Source organism: Macaca fascicularis, chromosome X, assembly GCF_037993035.2.
Source record: "Macaca fascicularis isolate 582-1 chromosome X, T2T-MFA8v1.1".
Classification (NCBI taxonomy): Eukaryota; Metazoa; Chordata; class Mammalia; order Primates; family Cercopithecidae; genus Macaca; species Macaca fascicularis.
The window spans coordinates 79,137,735-79,159,476 of NC_088395.1; the positions used below are offsets into that span (position 1 = coordinate 79,137,735).

At 43.6% G+C, this 21,742-nt stretch overlaps 1 protein-coding gene across 3 annotated transcripts in view; it reads right to left on the reverse strand.

Moving 5' to 3' along the window:
• The window catches only part of HDAC8 (histone deacetylase 8), a 247,230-nt gene that overhangs the window by 20,853 nt on the left and 204,635 nt on the right, over positions 1-21,742 (reverse strand). The window lies entirely within an intron of this gene.

Genomic DNA, 21,742 nt, shown 5'->3' on the forward strand with positions numbered 1-21,742 from the left:
CATCACATGCAGGTCATTGTGCTGGTTGCAGAGGGACTGTAAAGATGGATGAGACCTCCTCTGGGGTCCTCTAGGTGCTCACAGGCATATTCTGCATTGGGTAGAGATTTTTCAACATTGACCCAATCTCCCCACACTGGACTGTCAGCTCCCTGAAGGCAGGCAGCACCTGTGTCCTATTCATCTCCTTGGTCCTCACAGACCATGGCAACTGCCTGTTGGTTTTGGTTGCCTTGAATTCCCTGGCCCAGGAATGGCAAAGAAGTCTAGTTTCTCTATTTTAATTTTTCTTTCTCTATAGTAGAGTTTATTTGTTTTTTAATTCAGGGAATCAAAATAAATATTTGTGGCTTCTATTTCTAGCTTGGTAGATGACTCCTTGTGACCATTGGGAAGTCACAATATCTGATTCAGCTTCTCTGGTAGGGCCGACTTGGGGAAAAATACTCCACGACAAAGGGAATCATTCAATCGGGATAAGTCTTTGAATGGGAAATATGCAAAACTACTATTTCTGTTTAGTTTTTAACAGAAATAGTATTTGTGCACACTCTCCAGAGGGAGAGCATATGGTCCTTAACGTTATGTGCTTTCAACAGTGATATTGTTAGGTGGTAAGTAAACCAGGGAAATTCAAATTCCATCAAAACAAAATGGTACAGAGGGCATGAAAAAAGGATCTTCATATGCGTCATGATTTTGATGCCATTCAAAGAGCTTCTTAAAAATAATCCAGAGTTATTGCCATTGTCACCAAATTATCCTTGTTAAGAGTCTGGATGTACATCTGGCACCGTGGGAGATGTTGTGGAACAATCTCTAGGGATTCTAACAGTGTCTTTGTAGAATCCATGGAAGTAATTTGATGGGGAGATGGTTTTGCACATCCATGACACAAAACTCTACACATTTAATTAAAAGAAAAATGCCCAAGACTGTGCCAATGCTTATAATGCCCTTTGTGTGTGTATATGTGTGTGTGTGGACTGATCTAGAAAGAAAGAGGGGCTTAGGTCCTTCCTGTTGGAGTTATTACTCTCTGATACCTGAAGCCCTGAGTTCCAGAGATAGAAAAGGTTTTCAGTAGAGATTGGCTTTACCAAACCCATATGTGGAACAGACAAGAGGGATTACCTGGGGGACACATCCAGAACCAGTACCCCCTTTCCCCTGTATCATGGTTGAAGAAACTTGAGAGGCTTGTATTTTTAGCCTAGGAGGGCCCCTTGGTCCAAGTTTGAGGACCTTGTGGGCTTGGCTGTGGAAGAGAAAGCTTTAAACAGGTGTGACACTCTCTCCTTAGGCGGCCTCTTCTCCAGAGTGTGTCAAGTGGTACACTCATTTCATGGGTATGGAAAGACAGGCTTAGATAGTGCAACAGAAGAAAGGCACCTGCAATGAAGAAGCTCCTCTTGGAGACCTGAAGCCCTAGCATCAACGTGCTATAAAAATCAGGGGCAGGGTACCTAGCTGAGGTATAGGAGGAGGGAATGTTCTGCCTCCAGGTGCGAAGATGACACTGCTGATTCTCTGTCAGTGAGACATGTCATGAGCTGCTTGATTAGGGTTGAGTGTTTGGAACAACATGTCCTCACTTATGTGTGCCTATTATGCACTTACCTTCACTCTCCTACTTTAGCTCCCTCTTTGACCAAGAGCACACGGTTGCAAGATGGTCAGCTGGGACCAGGACTGGCTGCTATGTGACAGAACTCAGTTCTACTGGGATTAAGCCTCTTGTCCTGGTTTCATTAGCACCTGGCTTTAACTAACTGATCCACACGGTAGGCACAGTCATACATAACCCATTCTTTGCTGAAGCAGACTGGCTGCAGGTAATAGCAAAGTCTGGGTTCCTCAAGTTCTCCCCACCTTTGCCAATCAAATGTTATACCCAGGTCCTGCTTATTTGCACTATTCTTAGGTTAGGGGACTCAGATGGTTTAAGAAAGTCCTTGTGTTGTGAGCCAGTTCTACATGGCAGCTGGCTGGCCTGCAAAGGTAGAAACTTATGTCATGTTCTCTTTGCATACCCTGTAGTGTCCAACTCAAGTCATCACAGGTTTCCCTTAAATGTATGTTGAATTAAATTAACTCACCAAGGGTTTAGCTAGCCATATAGCTAATTGTGTGAAATAATTGAAAGAATCAATTCATAGCATTAATATTTTTTCTAGACTCTTGAGGTAACATGATGAAGTGGAAAGAGCACTGGCTTTAGAGTTGGGGGAGCTAGATTTTGGTGCCTGAATTTAGCTTGTGTGCCTCAGGTAAGCTTCTTTTTTTAAAAAAAAAAATTTAAATGTTAATAGCTTTTGGGGGTACAAGTAGTTTTTGGTTACATGGATGAATTATATAGTGGTGAATTCTGACATTTTAGTGTACCTGTCATCAGGTAAGCTTTTAAATCTCTGTTTCATTTCCACCTGACGATGACATTTGCTGACCTGGTTGGGTTGTTAGGAGTCAATGAGATAATATCTATAAAAGGGCCTAGCACAGGGTCCAGCACATAGTAGGACTTTAATAAATGTGAATTCCCTTCTCCTGGGGCAAGAGGCCCTTGCCTAGCCAAGACTCATCCACACCCTGAAGGATGTCAGGTGAAGCGCTTAGGGCTGAGATGTAGAAAGACGAGTCTGTTCTTCCTGCCAGACCAAGCCCAGCAGCCTCAGTGTCCCTCCCTGCTTGCTTAAGCCAGTAGCTTAGCCTGGGAGAAACTGACTAGCCTGTGGAGAAACTGACTTCTCTCATAGTTTCCTGTCCTACGGTCCTGCCACTTGTTACTTACTGGCGAGGTGGAAAGGAAATATGATCACGTAAGGCAAAAGAGATGTTGGGGTGGAGGGATTTGGCTAGAACTAGAAATAGCTTGAGGCCCCACCCTGAAACTGCCCTCCAGCCCCGAAGAGGAAAGGAAATGGGCAAGCAGCAATCCCATTCCCAGACAGGTGGAGCAGGGGATGAAAGAGGCCTGCTGACCTTCAAGGGAAAATGCTGGCTTTGATCTCAGTGAAGGAAAGACGGAGGTGCTAACTCCTCTCCACCCTTTCCCCTTTCCCCCTCAGCACATCTTTTGCTTTCTGGGCTTCAGTTTATGCACTTTTGAGGGAGAACATGGTACTGAAAAGGGGGCAAATGGAAAATATGAGATGGGGCAGAGGGATGCAAGTGAAAGGTAGTGGCTATTCTAGGGTAGTTGGTCCCTTCTCAACTCTAGAGTCAATGAAGAAAGAAACGTAAATAGCTCAACTTGAGTTCAGATCAGCCCAAGCTTGAGTTCAGTTCAGCCCACCTCAGTGCTCTTTTCTTGCTCATGTCTCTTCAGGTCTTGCTCACACAGTGAAAGCGGCATACAATTAGATAGTTGGTCAAAAAGATATTCAGAAGAAGCCCCAATGTTGCTGTTATTCCTCCATAATCATGTTTGGTTAGAGGAAACCAAGCAACAAACCTGAATCCACCAGTCCTTTTATCCTTGCCTCAACATTTAGTAAGTATCTACTATGTGCCCAACTAAGTTAGTCATTGGGGTACAAAGACAATAGGACATGTTTCATAGGAGAGATTATTATAGAGCAGTGTGATGAGTGGTATAATATTAACAATACTACACGTATTACAAGCTTATTATGTGTCAGGCACCTAAAGTGTCTAAGCATTTTAATAGATTGACTCACTTAATTCTCACAACCAACCCATACAGTAACTACTATTATTGTTTCCATTTGAAGCTGAGGATCTAAAGCACAGGACAGTAGGATAACTTGACAGAAGTCATGCAGCTGGTATGTGTGGAGCGGAGATTTGAACTCAGGTCATTCCAAAGATCAGCACTAGCTATGGTAGCCTATATACTACCCAGAAAAAGTGACTGTGGAGTAGAGTCTGCAAAGGGGGTATAGAGGATGGGAGGGAGGCAGAGAGTATGAAACATAAGGGGCACATTTAAGGTATTGAAGTGAATTAGATATGACTAGCGGGCACGGGACAAGGAGAAGAAGGACACAAGGCTGGGGAGGCAGGCATGCATTTCATCATGGGCCCTGCTAAGGCATTTGGCATTATTTCTGACTAGAAGGTCCGTGAAGGCAGGACATTGTTTTGTTCCCTGCTGCATTGCCAGTTCCCAAAACAGTGTGTGCACCTAGTAGGTGGTAGATATTTGTGGGATAAGTGAGTGGAAGCTTGTGGGAGATACTGCAAGCAAGTTTTTTTTTTTTTTTTTTAAGATGGAGTCTCACTCTGTCGCCCAGGTTGGAGTGCGGTGCTGTGATCTCGACTCACTGCAGCTTCCACCTCCAGGGTTCATGCGATTCTCCTGCCTCAGCCTCCCGAGTAGCTGGAACTACAGGAGCACACCACCATGCCCAGCTAATTTTTGTATTTTTAGTAGAGATGGGGTTTCACCATGTTGGCCAGGATGGTCTTGAACTCCTGACCTCAGGTGATCTGCCTGCCTTGGCCTCCCAGAGTGCTGGGATTAGAGGCATGAGCCACCAGGCCCAGCCTTCTGCAAGCTTTCAAAAGAGGGAATGAAGAGATCAGCTGTGCATTTTAGAGGGCTCACTGGCTACAGCGTGGAGAAGGTATTGGAATTTGAGGAGAGGAATGCAAGTAGGGACACCAGTTAGAAGGCTGCTGCTGTAGCCCTGTGGAATGGTAATAGGGCTTGAACCAGGAGAGGGTGGAAGGAATAGAAAGACAGAAAAACTTCAAAGATAGCATCAATAGGGTTAAACAGTAAATTGTATGTGGGGAATAAGGAAGAGGGGAATGGCAAGGATTTCTGGCTGTGTGGGAGAAGCATGAACAGGATGAAGGATACAAGCAGAGGAGAAGGTTTGGTGGTAGGGTGTATGTGTGTGAGAGGGGAGTCCAGTCAGGAGCGTGTTGAGGGTCAGGATGCTGATGACAGAGTGGTCTCCTAGTTTAGGAGAGAGGTTGGGCCTACGATACAATACATGTCATAGATTTAGGAGTTACCAGCAACAAAAAATCAAGGAATTGGACAAGATTGCCATGGTTGCTGGGGGTGGGGGGAGCTTACTACAGAGTAAGAAGAGGGGAGAGGCAAGGACAGAATCATGGGGAACAGCAATACTTCAGAGGTGGGTACAGGGAGTGGAAACAGTTCTGGCGACAATTTGAAATCTTGCTGAGAGGGTACAAAAGAGGAAGGCTGAAAGGTGTCTTCTGATTTGTCCATTGGAAAGAGAACCTTGCTGCAGCAAAGTCAGTGGAGGGTGGGCAGAGGCCTGATGGGAGTGAGGAGGCAGAGATAAGAGTGATGACGGGATTACAGTAGTCCCCCACTTATTCTCGTGGGATAGATTCTAAGACTCCCAGCGGATGCCTAAAACCACAGATAGTACGGAGCCTGATTGCTGTCAATCAGAACAGGTTTCTGTTTTCTTCCACCCACAGATTTAATGCCTTTTCCTTCTTAACTAGGCGTTTATCCTTTACTGTGGCTGTAACTTTTGCAGTTTGAGGCGTGAAAGCAAACCTAACACAAATTTTTCTTTTCTTTCTTTCTTTTTTCTTTTCCTTTTTTTTTTTTTTTGAGATAGAGTCTTGCTCTTTCGCCCAGGCTGGAGTTCAGTGACACGATCTCGGATCACTGCAACCTCCACCACCCAGGTTCAGGTGATTCTCCTGCCTCAGCCTCCTGAGTAGCTGGGATTACAGGCGCGCACCATCACGTCCGGCTAATTTTTTTGTATTTTTAGTAGAGACAGGGTTTCACCATGTTGGCCAGGCTGGTCTCGGCTGGTCTCCAACTCCTGACCTTAAGTGATCCGCTCGCCTCAGCCTCCCAAATTGCTGCGATTATGGGTGTGAGCCACTGTGCCCAGCTCTTCAGGATTTCACAGAGAGATTTTTTTCTTATTGTAGATCTTAGTAACCTCAGCATATGATTTTTTTCCTTCCTTAAGTTGAGAACTTCCACCTTTTCACTAAAAGAAGTACTTTACGGTTTCTCTTTGGCATATCCGAACTGCCTGCATCACTACTCTTGTGCTTTGGGGCCATTATTAAGCAAAATAAGGGTAACTTGAACACAAGCACTGTGATACTGTGACAGTTGGTCTGATAATCAAGACAGCTACTAAGTGACTAATGGTGGGTAGCATAGATGGCATGGATACTCTGGACAAAGGGATGATTCACATCCTGGGTGGGAGGGAGCAGGACAGTGTGAGATTTTATCATGCTATTCAGAACAGCATGCAATTTAAAACTTGAGAATTGTTTATTTCTGGAATTTTCCATTTAATATTTTTGGACCACAGTTGACACAGCAGGTAACTGAAACTAAGAAAAGTGACAGGGTGGATAAGAAGGGGACTAGTGTATACCAGCAGTCCCCAACCTTTTTGGCATCAGGAACCGGTTTTGTGGAAGATTATTTTTCCACGGACCAGGGAGGTGGGGATGGTTTCAGGATGAAACTGTTCCACCTCAGATCATTAGGCATTAGTTAGATTTTCATAAGGAGTGCACAACCTAGATCCCTTGCACATGCAGTTCACAGTAGGGTTCACACTTCTATGAGAATCTAATGCTGCCCCTGATCTGACAGGAGGTGGAGCTCAGTTGGTAATGCTCACTTGTCTGCTGCTCACCTCTTGCTGTGCGGCCCAGTTCCTAACAGGCCACCAGCCCCGTGGCCCCAGGGGGGTTGGGGACCCCTGCTGTATACTGTTTTTTTTTTTTTTTTTTTAATCTTTTTTTCCAGGCGTTTGATACAGGGGTAGGGCTGGGGTAGGTGGGTATTTTAAGATGGGAGGATATTAAGTATGTTTACGGGCTGAGGGAAAAGAGTCTATAGGATGGGAATCAGAGGCAGCATAATAGGTATTTTGAGTTAGTTATGTCTGTATTTCTGGCCCATTAGACCGAGATCCACAAGGGAAGAATATTTTTTTTTGTTTGTTTTTTTAATCTTTATATTATCCACAGCTCCTAACATAAGGCCTGGAAAATAATAGGCGCTCAATTCATGTTTGCTGAATGAATGAAACCAAATGATTGGGATTCTGAACAGATTCACATCCAATAGGGCGAATTAGGTTCTTGAAGGATGGGGTGATTCTAGACAGGCAGGAATGGAGTGTGTGTCGGGGGATAGAGGAGGCAAGAGAATGCAGGACAACTTTGGGGACCAGCAAGCGCTGTTAGTGGGCTAAAGTTGGAAAAAGAGAGCACAGGAAGCCTTGATTCCCATGTTAAGGAGACAGGACATGATGTGACAGGCAATGAGGCAGGGTCAGGACTGGAGCTGAGCCTTATGGGAACTGAGAGCAGCAAATGCAAGTGGAGGCACCTGCAATAGTACAAGGTGGGGGACAAAAAAGGCTTGAACCAGAGTGATTGCTGTGGGGATGGAGCAGATGGGAAAGAGATACTGTGATAGGGCCGAGCGTGGTGGCTCTCCCCTGTAATCCTAGCACTTTGGAAGGCTGAGGCAGGTGGATCCCATGAGGCCAGGAGCTTGAGACCAGCCTGACCAACATGGTGAAACTCCATCTCTACTAAAAATACAAAAATTAACTGGGCATGGTGGTGCATGCCTGTAGTTCCAGCTACTTGGGAGGCTGAGGCATGAGAATGCTTGAACCCAGGAGGCAGAAGTTACAGTGAGCCAAGATTGCACCACCGCACTTCAGCCAGGGCGACAGAGTGGAACCCTGTCTCAAAAAAATAAAAAAAATAAAATAAAAAAAAAGGCTCCCATCCTGGCTAACACGGTGAAACCCCGTCTCTACTAAAAAATACAAAAAGCTAGCCGGGCGAGGTGGTGGGCGCCTGTAGTCCCAGCTACTGGGGAGGCTGAGGCAGGAGAATGGCGTGAACCCGGGAGGCGGAGCTTGCAGTGAGCTGAGATCCGGCCACTGCACTCCAGCCCGGGTGACAGAGCGAGACTCCGTCTCAAAAAAAAAAAAAAAAAAAAAAGGCTGGGCATGGTGGCTCACGCCTGTAATCCCATCACTTTAGGAGGCTGAGGCAGGTGGATCACAAGGTCAGGAGTTCGAGACCAGCCTGCCCAATATTGTGAAACCCCTTCTCTACTAAATATACAAAAATTAGCCAGGCGTGGTGCTGCATGTCTGTAATCCCAGCTCCTAGGGAGGCTGAGGCAGGAGAATAGCTTGAACCCAGGAGGCGGAGGTTGCAGTGAGCTGAGATTGCACCACTGCATTCCAATCTGGGTGACAGAGAGAGACTCCGTCTCCAAAAAAAAAAGCAAGAAAGCAAGCAAACTTCTGTCCAAATCCCTTTCTATAAAAATCCAAGTAGCTCTTGCATCCAAGTAGCTCTTGCATTTTTTATTGTTAACTCAAGGTCTACTTTTCCCTAAAAATTATACTTGCTTCTATCAGGGCAAGTCCAAGGTCAATGCCCAAGAGAGCTTGTAGACCCCTGAGGCTTTACTGTTTTTAGTTGGGGAAGTCATGCCTGTGACGGTAATGTGGGTTCTGGTCAGGAAGAGCATTTCTTGTCCTGAATCACCCTTTGAAAAGAACTCATCATAACCAGAATAACACGGCACCAGCACTTTGAACCATAACATGGTCTTGTACGATGCTTCTCAATCTCTCCTATATCACCAATTACTCCATCAAAGAACTTGGGCTCAACCATGATGGAAACAAAAAAGCCCTCTTTTTTCCCAGAAAAACATTTCTGTTTACAGGAAATTCAGTGATTACATATGTCATTTATGGTACATTTTAAGGACATAAAATTGCAGTGATATTATTCGGAGTAGATTTTATTGCCATGGCTTTACAACACAAACAAACAAAAATAATAACTCCATTAGTTGTTGAATTGAACTGGCAGGAAGCAGCACATCAAAAGTGCTTGTGAACAGGCAGGAGGATGGGGGACTGGGAGTGTCTAGAGCACAACCAAAAGGTCAGGGAGATAGGGGCTATTGAAGATAAGATGCAACATGTGGAGGTGAAGATGAGGATGGAAAAAAAGTGAATTCTTAGTTGCTGGAATAGAAACTTGGGGTTCTGTCTGGACTACATTTGTATCCTACCTGTGGTACTCATTTTACCTCTGAACACAGAGTTGGCACTTAAGAACTGCTTGGTGGTGAGGCTTATACACCAGTGCATGGTTGTGCCAAGAATTGTTTGAGTGAATGAAGAGGGCATGGAAATGGTTTTATTTTTCAGATATTTTAATGGTATTTAATTTATTGGTATAGAAAAGGTTTATTAAGCAAAATAATCAGGCAAACCTGGGAAATGTTATCTTACTGGAGCACTAATTATAATAATAATAATTATTATTTAGAGGGAAGATCTTACTCTGTCACCCAGGCTGGTGTGCAGTGATGCAATCATAGCTCACTGTAACTTGAGCACTAATTATATTTAAGCAAAGAATATGCTCAATATTAACATCTTATTTCATTAGCTAAAAGTACTTAGAAGCTTTCGTGAACACATATATATAGCCCTTTTGCATGTCATCTAATTAGTAAGGTTCTTATGTTAGTCAATCCACAGTAGTGTGCGTGTGCGTGTATATGTGTGCATGTGTGCGCATGCATGCATTGTGCTAAGCATCATTCTAGGCCCTGGGGGGCAAGCTGGGTACCAAAAAAAAAAAAAAAAAAAAGAATAAGGTCTGATGACTGCTCTCAAGGAGATGACAATCAAATAGAGAGGGAAGATATAATTATAGCAAAAGCAGAGAAATAAATCCAAGCTAAGGTATGTGGTATTAGTTAGTGTACAATAAAATGCCCTCACATGTGTGGGGCACTGGACAAATTAGGTGACTTGTCCAAGATCATAATCTTAACACTATGTAATACAGTTAACAGATGTGAACTTGAACCAATGACTTTGAACTTCCCATTTTATAGGATTCCACTACATCATGAAGCAATACGCATAGCAGTTAAAGACTGAGATTTCTGGAGTCATATGGGATGAGCCCTACATCTTTGCTCTACCATTGATGTAGTTTGGATGTGTGTCCTCTCCAAATTTCATGTTGAAATGTGATCCCCAATGTTGGAGGTGGGGCCTGGTGGGAGGTGTTTGGGTCATGGGTGCAGATCCTCATGAATGGCTTGGTGCTCTCCCCATGGTAATGAGTGCATTCTAGCTCTGAGAGTTCATGTCACATTTGTTGTTAAAAGAGTCAGGAAGCTCCCCCGTCTCTCTCTTGCTTCCTCTCTGGCCATGTGACATGCTGGCTCCCTTTGCCTTCCACCATGATTGGAAATTTCCTGAGGCCTCGCCAGAAGATGTTGGTGTCATGCTTGTACAGCCTGCAAAACTGTGAGCCAATTAAGTCTTTTTTCTTTATAGATTACCCAGCCTCAGGTATTCCTTTATAGCAATGCAGATGGACTAACACAACCATCTACTAGCTGTGTGGCCTTAGGCAAGTGACTTAACTGTTCTGTAATTTGGTATTCTTATTTGTAAAATGGGAATAATAACAGAACCTACCTTTTAGGACTGTTGTGAATTCTGAAGGCTTATCCTGTATCCCAAAATGCTGAAGCTAGAAAGAGTGGCAGAGAGATCAAGAAGAGAAGGATTCTAAGTGAAAATGACTAATAAGAAAGATGGAAAAGCAGAGGAGGGAATGAGAAATTTGAAGTGGTAGGAGAGAGAGGCACAGAGCTGACAGAAATGAGTAGAAGAGATAAAAATGAGAAGGGGCTTAGATTGGGAAGGGGAAGAAGGAGGTCTAGAGGAGGAGACAGGAAAGACAAGGGCAGGGTGGCAGGGGTCTCCCTGCAGGCCAGAATTTTCCTTCAGGGTATGGTTTCAAGGGTTTTAGGGAAGGGCCCTGGCCAAGACTAATACCTTGCCCCATCACTGCTGATCCTCAAATTTCCACGATTAGAGAGAATTCCTTCTTCATACTGTGTGCAGAGCCAACTCTGGTTATACCATATGTCTCTGTTAATCAAATGAATATTTTGGAAACAAGCCTACACACGAAGGTTTTTTACATCAAATTTTCCTTAAGCCAAGGGTGGGGATGGAAGAAGGAAGAGTATAGGGATATTGCTTTACCTGGCTTGTTGCTGGACAAGTACTAAGATGACTTTGAAAACTGCTTCTACTGGAGGATTAATAAGAATTGATCCTTACACTACTCCAAACAACTGCCCTCTTTCCATCCCTTTACTTCTGAACTTATTAAAATTTCTCTTTTCTTAAAAACCTTGACCTCCTCATTTCTCAGACACTTCAACTCACTGCAACCCACACCTCCAATGATTTTTTTTTTTTTTTTTTTTTGAGATGGAATCTAACTCTGTCACCCATGCTGGAGTGCAATGGAGCAATCTTGGCTCATTACAACCTCCGCCTCCCGGGTTCAAGTGATTCTCTTGCCTCAGTCTCCTGCATAGCTGGGATTACAGGTGTGCATCACCACACACAGCTAAATGTTTTGTGTTTTTAGCAGAGACGGGGTTTTACCATGTTGGCCAGGCTGGTCTTGAACTCCTGACCTCAGGTGATCCACCCACCTTGGCCTCCCAAAGTGCGGGATTACAGGCATGAGCCACCGTGCCCGGCCTTGAACTGTTTTTAGAAGAGAGATGGCAAAGAGATTTCAGCTTCTTGACAACTCGGATTGATCAGTAGTAGCTGCTTGGGGTACTGTGTTGAGAAACATTCTGAGGCTGTGCCTTGGTTCACAACAGGGAAGTGGGCCATGATCAATTTGTGATGTATCCATAGGGGTACATAGACCCCGGCAGGGTGGGGTCTGAGGGCACGTAGTCATATGTGCCCTACATTTGCTATTCCTGCTTTAGGACATCAAGAGTGACCTCCTAATTACCCAACTAAGGTCTTCTTTTCAGTTATCACTAATCCTATTTGATCTCTCTCCAGCATATGTCATCACACTATCTTCTCCCTCATAACAACTGCTCTCCCTGTTCCTTCTCAGTCTCCTTCCCTGGATCCTCTTCTTTCATCTGTCTCTGAAATGTAGGTGCCCTTGGGTTATATCCTCAGCCTCTCTTCTCTTTCTTTGCAGGAGTTCGCACCCTCTCTCAGTGTTGTAATCACGCCTACATGGAGATCCTACATCTCTGGGTCCTGTCAGTGTTTGTCATCAGCCTCTGACGTGCATTTATAATCATCTGCTGGACATTTCTACCTGGAAAATTTGAATTCTTGGTATTTTGCACAATGTGTTCTAAGTAGAGCTAATTGTAAGTCCTTCCAAAGAGAATGCTCATCATCTTTCTTTTATGTTTACTCAGAAAGTCCCACCATACAATAAGCTCTTCAAGAAAGATTTGTACTTATGACCCTGAATGGGTTAGTGTGTTTGTGCTTCGTTTAGAGGCAATGGATTTTGTGCATTCAAAATACCTGAAGTAATACCACCCTGAACATGCCTGATTTCATCAAAATACCCAAAATAATGGGTGATGGGCCCAGTAAAAACCCAGACTTCACCACCATGCAATATACGCATATAAGAAGCCTGCACTTGTACCCTCTAAATATGTACAAAAAAAGACTTCCGAAATAATACGGTTTAGGAGATCTCTACCTCTGTGATATTCCCATTGTTTGATGAGCAATGATTTTTTTTCTCACTACTTTTTAAACAAAGAAAAACATATCTAACTGTGTGCAAGAAGATAGAAAGAGACATAGAGCACTCCCAAGACTGGCATTATCTCTCAGGGGACAGCCCGATAGCAAGCGCTATGCTTTGGGTATTACAGGTTGAATATCCCTTTTCCGAAATACTTGGGTCCAGAAGTATTTTGTATTTTGAATTTTTTTTTTCAGATTTTGGAATATTTGCATTATACGTACTAGTTGGGCATGCCTAATCCAAAAATCCGAAATCTAAAATGTTCCAGTGAGCAATTCCTTTGCATACCATGTTGGTGCTCAAAAAGTTCTGGATTTTGGAGCATTTTGGAGTTCACATTTTCAAATTTGGGATGCTCAACCTATATTTGAAAACACTCACTGGTTATCTGCTGGGGCAGGATTCAGTGTGGTAGGTGCTGGGGAGATGATGATGACACAGATACAATCTCTAGTCTTGAAGAGCTTACAGTCTAGTAGAGAATGCAGACAAGTACAGCAATAACTATGATGAGAAGAAAGTCAGAGGTAAGTCATTTCTCAAGGGAAATTCTGAAGTGGGAGTTCTTAATTCTGAGTGTGGGGGCTGAGTAATGAATAAGGCTTCATGGAGGAGATGGGAGGCAGTCGAACTGGCCTTGAAGGATGAGCAAGATTTAAGTAGGAAGGAAGAGAAGGTATGAAATGCACAAGAAATAGAATGAGGACGATGAAGACATACTGTAAACAAGTCATCGAAAATTAATTTATACAGAAAGAACAGAGTACTGGGTCAAAACCAGCACCAACACAGCTCTGTAAGCAACTTTCTTGTCTGCTTTGAATAATGCATGTTTCTTTTTGTGATGGACCACAATAGAATGATGGCCTTGGCAGAGAGGGGCAAAGCCATGGATGGAATTGCTACTCCATCAGAGTAGGATTTATCTCTGATATATCCATCAGAGGGGTTACTTGGGGCAAATTGGAGTTGCACTTGCTCAGCACCTATTGATTCATTTATTCACTCATTCACATGATGTTGAATGTTTCTTGAGTACTCCTGTGTGCCAAGCTGTGGTCATGAAGAGATGCATGAGACTTGGCCCCTGCCCTCAAGGAGTGAATGGAGAGACAGCTATGCAAATGATCATTTGTAATGCACTGTGGGAAGAACCATAATAGAGGTGCAGACAAGGAGCTCCTGCAGTCCAGAGGGAAGACAAAGCAAAATCCTAGTCAGCCTCTAACTGATTTCCCTGTCTCCCCTGCCTTCCTGAGCTTTCCATCAGAAATTCAGATCTGATCATGTCATTCCCTTGCTTAAAAACCGTGGTTGGCTCCCCACTGACTGCAGGACTGAGTCCAAACTTGAAAGCAGGACATACAAAGGCCTTCACAGTCTGGCTCAGCTGACTTCTCCAGCCTTATCGCACACCGTGGCCTGGGCTACAGCCCCTAAACTGTAGCCACATTGACCTGAAGTGTCTCTCCCCACTCCTCTTTATCTGGTCAATTCTTCTGTTTCCCTTGAGCCCTTGCTAAATGTTGCCTCTCTACTGTGTCGTTCCCAGCTCCCCCAGATGGAGTAAGTTCCTCCTTTGTGTTCCCACAGCTCACTGCCTCTTGATTCTATCACTTACACATTCTAGTGTAACTGTTTTTGTGCTTGTCTCCTCCACTGGGCAGTGTTCTCCTCAAGGGTGGGAACTGGGCCTTATTCTTTTCTTTGTCCCTAAGATTTGGTATGGGCCTGGCACATAGTAGGTGCTCCATACATCTTTGCTGAGTGAATGAATGACTCTGACATGTGGCCAGTCAGGCCTGGTCATTGTCAGCAGCTGGCACTACTTAACATGAGAGATGCATACAAAATGAAGGGCAGCCAGAGTAGCTGAAAAACAGGCGGCTCTAGTGACATCATGACAAAAACAAACCAAAACTGGAGAAGGCTGAGACAACGCTTCCACTCACACTTTAACAAATGACTCTCACTTCTGAGCAGCCCCTTTTTGTCTGCTCTCCCATTCACTTTCCAAAACCCAGTCATTGAAATGATTCTAATTATTCATGGTCAGTGGCATATCCAGGAAACACTTAGTTTACAAGCAATTAAAATACACTAAAATAGATTTATGTAGGTTGAACCTGATCCTGCTGGTAAGAAGGGAGTAAATGACATAGATCTTGGAGGGGTATTTGCTCTGCAAGGTTGCTCTTTATCATTCTTTATCTACCTTACTAGTTTGGTGCTAACATGGCAAGCATCCAGAGGTATTTCTTAAGGCAAGGGTACTGTGAACATAGCGGGGAGCCCGTTCCACAGTTGTAGACTTGGTGCTTCCTGGCAGCCAGCTGTCCTGTAAAGGCGTGAGTGCCACCTCTGCCCAGGCCCACACGGTGCAGGGGAAAGGCTGGCTCAGAAGCAGGCAGCACGGAGTAGTAGGAAAGGTCCCCAGCACTGTGATCAGGGGCCTGGTTTCCACCAACACTTAATTCTTCAAGGCTCTGTCACCACATTGGTCAAATGGGGCACAAGTTTCCACCCCACCAACCTTAAAGGGTTGTATATGAGGATCACAGGAAGAAATTTTGTGAAAAGGTCTAGAGGCTAGATAAATGAAGGGGGTTTCATTTTCATTACAAAAACTCCAACTTATGACTGTTGGGCCCCTCCAAGGCTCTAGATGTGGCTAATGCTCAACAACAGATTAGCAAAGGCACACTTAGGCTTGTCCCCTAATAGTTTAAGAGTCTACACAAGGATGATTTATCACCTTGCCTCACTCAAACCAACAGCATTTTAATGTCCCTCTAATGAAGAGAGCAGTTGCAGCTCAACAAACACGCCATTCAGTTGACAACAGACATGGGCAGCAAATGCCTAGCCCAAGGAGTTCAGATGTCCTCAAAGATTTTGTGCCATCCTTTCCCACAGCAGGCTCTGCTTCCTTGAGTTTGACTCTAGGGAAAAAAAAGGCCTCCTTTTGCTGCTCCACAAAACCTAGAATAACATATAGCTAAGCCATTCAATGGGCCAGTGTGATTGGCACAAAATGTAGAATGAACAAAACGAAATGGCATATTTCAGCATAAGTTTTTGAGCTAAATTCAGAGGTACTGCAAAAAAGGCCAAAAGGCTGGCACAAAAGCGGGGCAGAGAAGCAAAGGTCATGGAAAACCAGTCAACCAGAGTGATGGTCCACCTTGAGGTCTGACCTTAAATTATTAAGGCCATGAGACACATTGATGGAAACTCGTTTCCTCTTTATCTGCAAAAGGATCCTGGGTTCCTTCACGCTCTGTCACACCTCCCTGCCTTTCCATTCACCATTCCCTTTGCAGAGAATGCCCAGCCCTCCCTTCTCAGGTTAGACCATTCCTACTCAGCTTTCAGGACTCAGCTCAAATGTAACCTCTTTGAAGTCTTTGCTGACTCCCCAAAGGCAGAGTTCCTCATTCCCTCCCCTGTGTTTCCACAAGGTCTTTTTTTTTTTTTTTTTTTTTTTTTTTTTTTTTTTTTTTTTTTTAGACAGAGTCTCACTCTGTTGCCAGGCTGGAGTGCAGTGGCGCGATCTCAGCTCACTGCAACCTCCAACTCCCTGGCTCAAGAAATTCTTCTGCCTCAGCCTCCTGAGTAGCTGGGATTACAGGCACACACCACTACACCCAGCTAATTTTTGTATTTTTAGTAGAGACAGGGTTTCACCATTTTGGCCAGGATGGTCTCGATCTCCTGACCTTGTGATCTGCCTGCCTCGGCCTCCCAAAGTGCTGGGATTACAGGCATGAGCCACCACACCTGGCCATCCAAAAGGCCTTTTACAGCCCTCTGGCCCACTCTGGCATCTTTGTTTACATGCTCTCCTTCCCCATTGGGCCGTGAGTGCAGCTCTTAGGAGCAAGAACTACACAGCACAAAGATGCTTTCTTAGCACAATGCAGGGCACAAAGATAGCCCTCACTCAAGGCTGGCTGAATAAATGAGCATTTGAGCAAATATGCACTGAACTCACTTGTTGGATCTGCACAGGACCCAGAGGAAAGTCTCGTTAGGCAACGATTTGATATGTTACACATGCTTCTTCAACACTGGTTTATCTGATTCGTGACGACCTTGGTGCTGGCAAGCTGCAAGAAGTCTGCTGGCAGAGGCAGCCTGACAATGTACCAGCGAGGCAAGGTGTAGGGTGACCTCGTCCAGGCTCTCAGCTTGGTTCTCACAGCACGAAAACACGAGTTGGAAAAGTACTGCTCCCCGCCCCCACACCCCTCAACTCTCCTGTGCTTGCTTCTCAAGAAGTTTCCCAGCAGCACAGATAGCATCGTTTAGTACATTTGAAAACTGAAAATGCATCCATTACCAGAGAGGAATGCCTAACGCATGGAGCCTGACCTGGCCAGGGCTCCCACAGAAGCTCTGGCTCAGCATCACAGCTTCTGGTTCTGTTTCCGGTTCTGCTAATGATGAACCCGATGACTTTGGACATATCAGCTCATTTCACATTCCCTGTCATCATAGAGGGAGAATAATGAAAATGTTGCATGGAATGAATCAATGAGAAGCTTGACTGAGATCCTGGTGGACGGGGGAAACAGTGGTTGATGCTGGCAGAGCCTTCAGGGTTTTGTCGTTTTGGTTGTTTCTGCTGTTTGTTAAGTGCAAATCACTCTGCCTTAAGCCCAGGTGTGCAGTCCATTGAGAGGAAGGGCAGACAGGCAGGCAGGCAGGCAGGCATGCACCTCCGAACTGGGCTGCAGCAGAGCCAGTAGGGACCACGAGCAACAAGCTCTAAAAGCTGTGCCTACTGGAGCAATTTAGTATTGAAATACAATAAAACTAATGGCAAAGTCGATCTGACACATCTTTAATGATACACATAATGATTATTGTGCTGTACTGTAATTAGGCATAATGATAAGCAGCTCCTAAGAATGACTGTAATTACGATGACATTTACACAGCTGAACCAAATATTTCTGAGGTCAGCCAGGATGGAGGTGGGGATTAGGGGTGGTTGGACAGGAGGCAGAGCACAAACTTGGTTACAAGGCATTTCTCTGGTTCTCCTTGTCTCCCCACTCCACCCCAAGGTGACAGTCCCTCCACCCCTTATTGGGGAACAGAAAAAAGATCTGATGAGGGACCTGGGGCCTGAATGGCTAGTTCCTTTCTCCAGCCAGGGAGAGGCTATCCTGAAGCTCCTAGGGTTAGGGAATCTGGGATGTCCAGAGGGGCTTCAAGCTGATTAGTCCCCACTTTTCCATAAGGCCTGAAATTCTATCAAATAGCCTTAAACCTAACAAGTATATGCCTAAAGTATGGGCCTTCTTTGGAGCCTGATTTGAACAAATCCATGTAAGGGATATTTTGGGGACAACTGGGTAAAATGTAACAGAGATTGGTATTAGATAGGTTCTCTAGAGAAACAGAACTAATGGAATATATATATATATGAGGGCTTTTTTTTGAGACGAAGTTTCACTCTGTCGCTCAGGCTGGAGTGCAGTGGCACGATCTCGGTTCACTGCAACCTCCCAGTGGCACAATCTCGGTTCACTGCAACCTCCCATATTCACTGCAACCTCCCATGTGTATACACACACACACACACACACACACACACACACACACACACACACACACACACACACATATATACTTTAACGTAATCTTGACTTATTTCTCCCTTCCTACACCTGACGAATCCACATTCCTTTTTGGGAACATTCTCCAGGTACCACTTCCTCCAGGAAGTGTTCACAGGTCCTTCCTTCTTCCTACCTCCACACTATCCCCTGCTTGGGTCTTCTCTGCTTCCACAGCACCCTTGCATAATCTCTACTACAGCACTTATCACTGTGGATTATAAATGTCTTCCCGACTAGACATTGAGCTCTTTCAGGTTAGATAGTATGTCTTTTTTATCTCTATATAGCACAGGGCCTAGAACACAGTAGGGATCCTGTACATGCTTGATAAACACATGAATGAATGGATAGACGAAAGAATGAATATATTCTCTAGCAGAACATCAGAGACTTGGGAAGCATCCTCACCCTAAATCAAACACTGAGGAAGTAGAGTTTTTAGTATGTGCTTACATACCAAAAGGAGAAAGGAGATCTGTATCCTTGGATATGTTTTAAACTCTATGATGATGATGATGATGTTGATGGTAACTGACATTCAACATTTATTGCATAGACTTATGAGCACAACTGCCTGGGTTTTAATTTTAGCTGTACTATTTGCTAGCATGTAATTTTGGGCAAATTACATAATTTTTTTTGTACCTTACTTTCCTCATCTGGAAAATGAGGATGATAATAATACTATGTATTAAATGAAATAATGTTCTGCAAAGCACTTAGAATAGTACCTGTAATGCAGTAAATACTGTATAAGGATTTGCTATTATTTATTACAATGAGTCAGCGACTGTGTTAAATCCTTCAGTTATTCATTCATGTATATTGAGAGCCTGCCAGTTCTAGGCCCTGGAGATAGCGTGCCTTCATGGAGCTTATATTTGACCTAACTCCACCCTCACACAATACAAGGGAGACACTATACATATCCTCAACATATAAAAAAGAAAAGTGAGGCTTAAAGCTATTAAGTGACTTGTCCAAGGTCATAGAGCTCCTAAGTTGAAAATTAGGATTCTAACTCTGATCTGTGTGACTCCAAAACTCATTGCTTTAGACCAGGAGTTGACAAACTATGGCCCATGAGCCAAATCTGTCCCTCTGCCTTTTTTTTTTCCTTGAGATATAATTTACCCTTTTAGAGTGCATTGTTTAGTATATTCACAAGTAGCATATTTACAAAGTTATGCAACCAATATCTAATTCCAGAACATTTTCATCACCCATGAAGGAAATCCCATATCCATTGAGCATTCACTTCTTGTTCCCCTATTCCCTGGCAACCAGTAATCTACTTTCTGTCTTTACGGATTTTCATATTCTGGACATTTCATACAAATGGAATAATAGAATATGTGGCCTTTTATGTCTTTCTTTCACTTAGCATAATGTTTTCAAGGTTCATCCATATTGTAGTATGTATCAGTAATTTGTTCTTTTTATGGCTGAATTTCATTGTATAGATACACATTTTGTTTATCCATTTATCAGTTGATGGACATTTGGGTTGTTTCCCAGTTTTTGGCTATTATGAATAATGCTGCTATGGAAATCTGTGTACACATTCTTGTGTGAACATATGTGGTTATATACCTAGGAATAAAATTTGTGGGTCATTTGGTAACTCTATTAAACTTTTTAGGGAACTGCCGTGTTGTTTTCCCAAGTGGCTGCACCATTTTATATTTCCACCAGCAATGTATGAGGGTTCCTATTTCTCTGCATTGTTGCCAACATTTGCTATTATCCATCTTTTTTATTATTGTCATCCTAGTAGGAGTGAAGTGATATTTCATAGTGGTTTGGGATTTGCATTTCCCTAATGACTAATGATGTCAGGCATTTCCTCATATATTTATTGACCAGTTATATATCTTCTTTGGAGAAATGTCTATGTGTATCCTTTGATCATTTTAAAACTGGGTTATTTTGCCATTATTATTTAGAGATTGGGTTTCACTCTGTCACCCAGGCTGGAGTGCAGTGGTACAATCAGCTCATTGCAGCCTCAAACTGCTGGGCTCAAGCAGTCCTCCCGCCTCAGCCTCCCAAGTAGCTAAAACTACAGGTGCCCACCGACATGCCTGCCTAATTTTTTAAAAAAGTTTTTGTAGAGATGGGGGTCTTGCTATGTTGCCCAGGCTGGTCTTTAACTCCTGGGCTCAAGTGATCCTCCTGCCTTGGCCTCCCAAAGTGCTGGGGTTATAGGCGTGAGCCACTGTGCCCAGCCTGTTGTGATTTCTTTATCTGGTTTTGGCATAAAGGTAGAACTGGCCTCATAGTTGGGAAGTTTTATTTGTCAGGGTTCTCCAGAGAAAAAGAACAAATAGGAGATCTCTCTCTCTCTCTCTCACTCTCTAGATATACATGTAAAAATAAATATCTAGATAAATAAATCTATCTTTATCTATATAAAATAGATTTATTGTGAGGAACTGGCTCATGAAATTATGGAGGCTGAGAAGACTTTTCACCTGCCATCTGCAAAATGGAGTCCAAGGACAGCTGGTTGTATAGCTCTAGTCTGAGTCTGAGGACTTGAGAACCAGGAGAAATGATGGTGTAAGTTCTACTCCAAGTCCAAAGGCCTGAGAACCAGAGGGCTGATGGTGTAAATCCCAGTCCTAGGGCAGGAGAAAACTGAAATCTTAGCTCAAGCAGTCAGTCATTGAGAGATGGGAGGGGAGGAGTGGGGAGGGAAGGGACGGGAGGGAAGAGAAGGGAAGGGAGGAAGAGAGGGAGATAATTCTTCCTTCACCTTTTTGTTCTATTCAGGCCCTCAACACATTAGATGATGCCAACCCATACTAAGAAGGAAAATCTTCTTGATTTAGTCTCCTAATCCAAATGGTAATCTCTTCTGGAAACACCCTCACACATACAATCAGAAATAATATTTAACCAGGTATCTGAGCATTTTTGTGGCCCAATAAAGTTGACAAATAAATTCAACCATTATTGGTATCAATCAGAATTAACTAGTGAAACCATATGTGCCTGGGGTTTTCTTTGTGGGAATTCAAAAAATTATTAATTCAATCTCTTTTACTTGGTTTAGGTCTATTCAGATATTCCATTCCATTTTTTCTTGTTAGTTTTGGTATTGTGTGTCTTTCTAGGAATATTTTCATTACATCTAGGTTATAAAATTTGTTGGCACACAGTTGCTCATAGTATTCCTTTATGCTTTTTTTTTTTTTTTTTTTTTGAGACAAGGTCTCACCATGTTGCCCAGGCTAGTCTCGAACTCTTGGGCTCAAGCGATCCTCATGCCTTGGCCTCCCAAAGTTCTGGGATCACAGGTGTGAGACGCTGTGCCTGGCTCTTTATACTCCTTTTTATTTCTCTAAGGTGGGTAGTAATATCTCCACTATCATTCCTGATTTTCATAATTTGAGACATTTTTTTCTTAAGTATACCTGAAGTTTTGTAATTTTGCTGAGCTTTGCCAAGAACCAACTTTTGATTTCACCAAATTTCTCTATTGTTTTTCT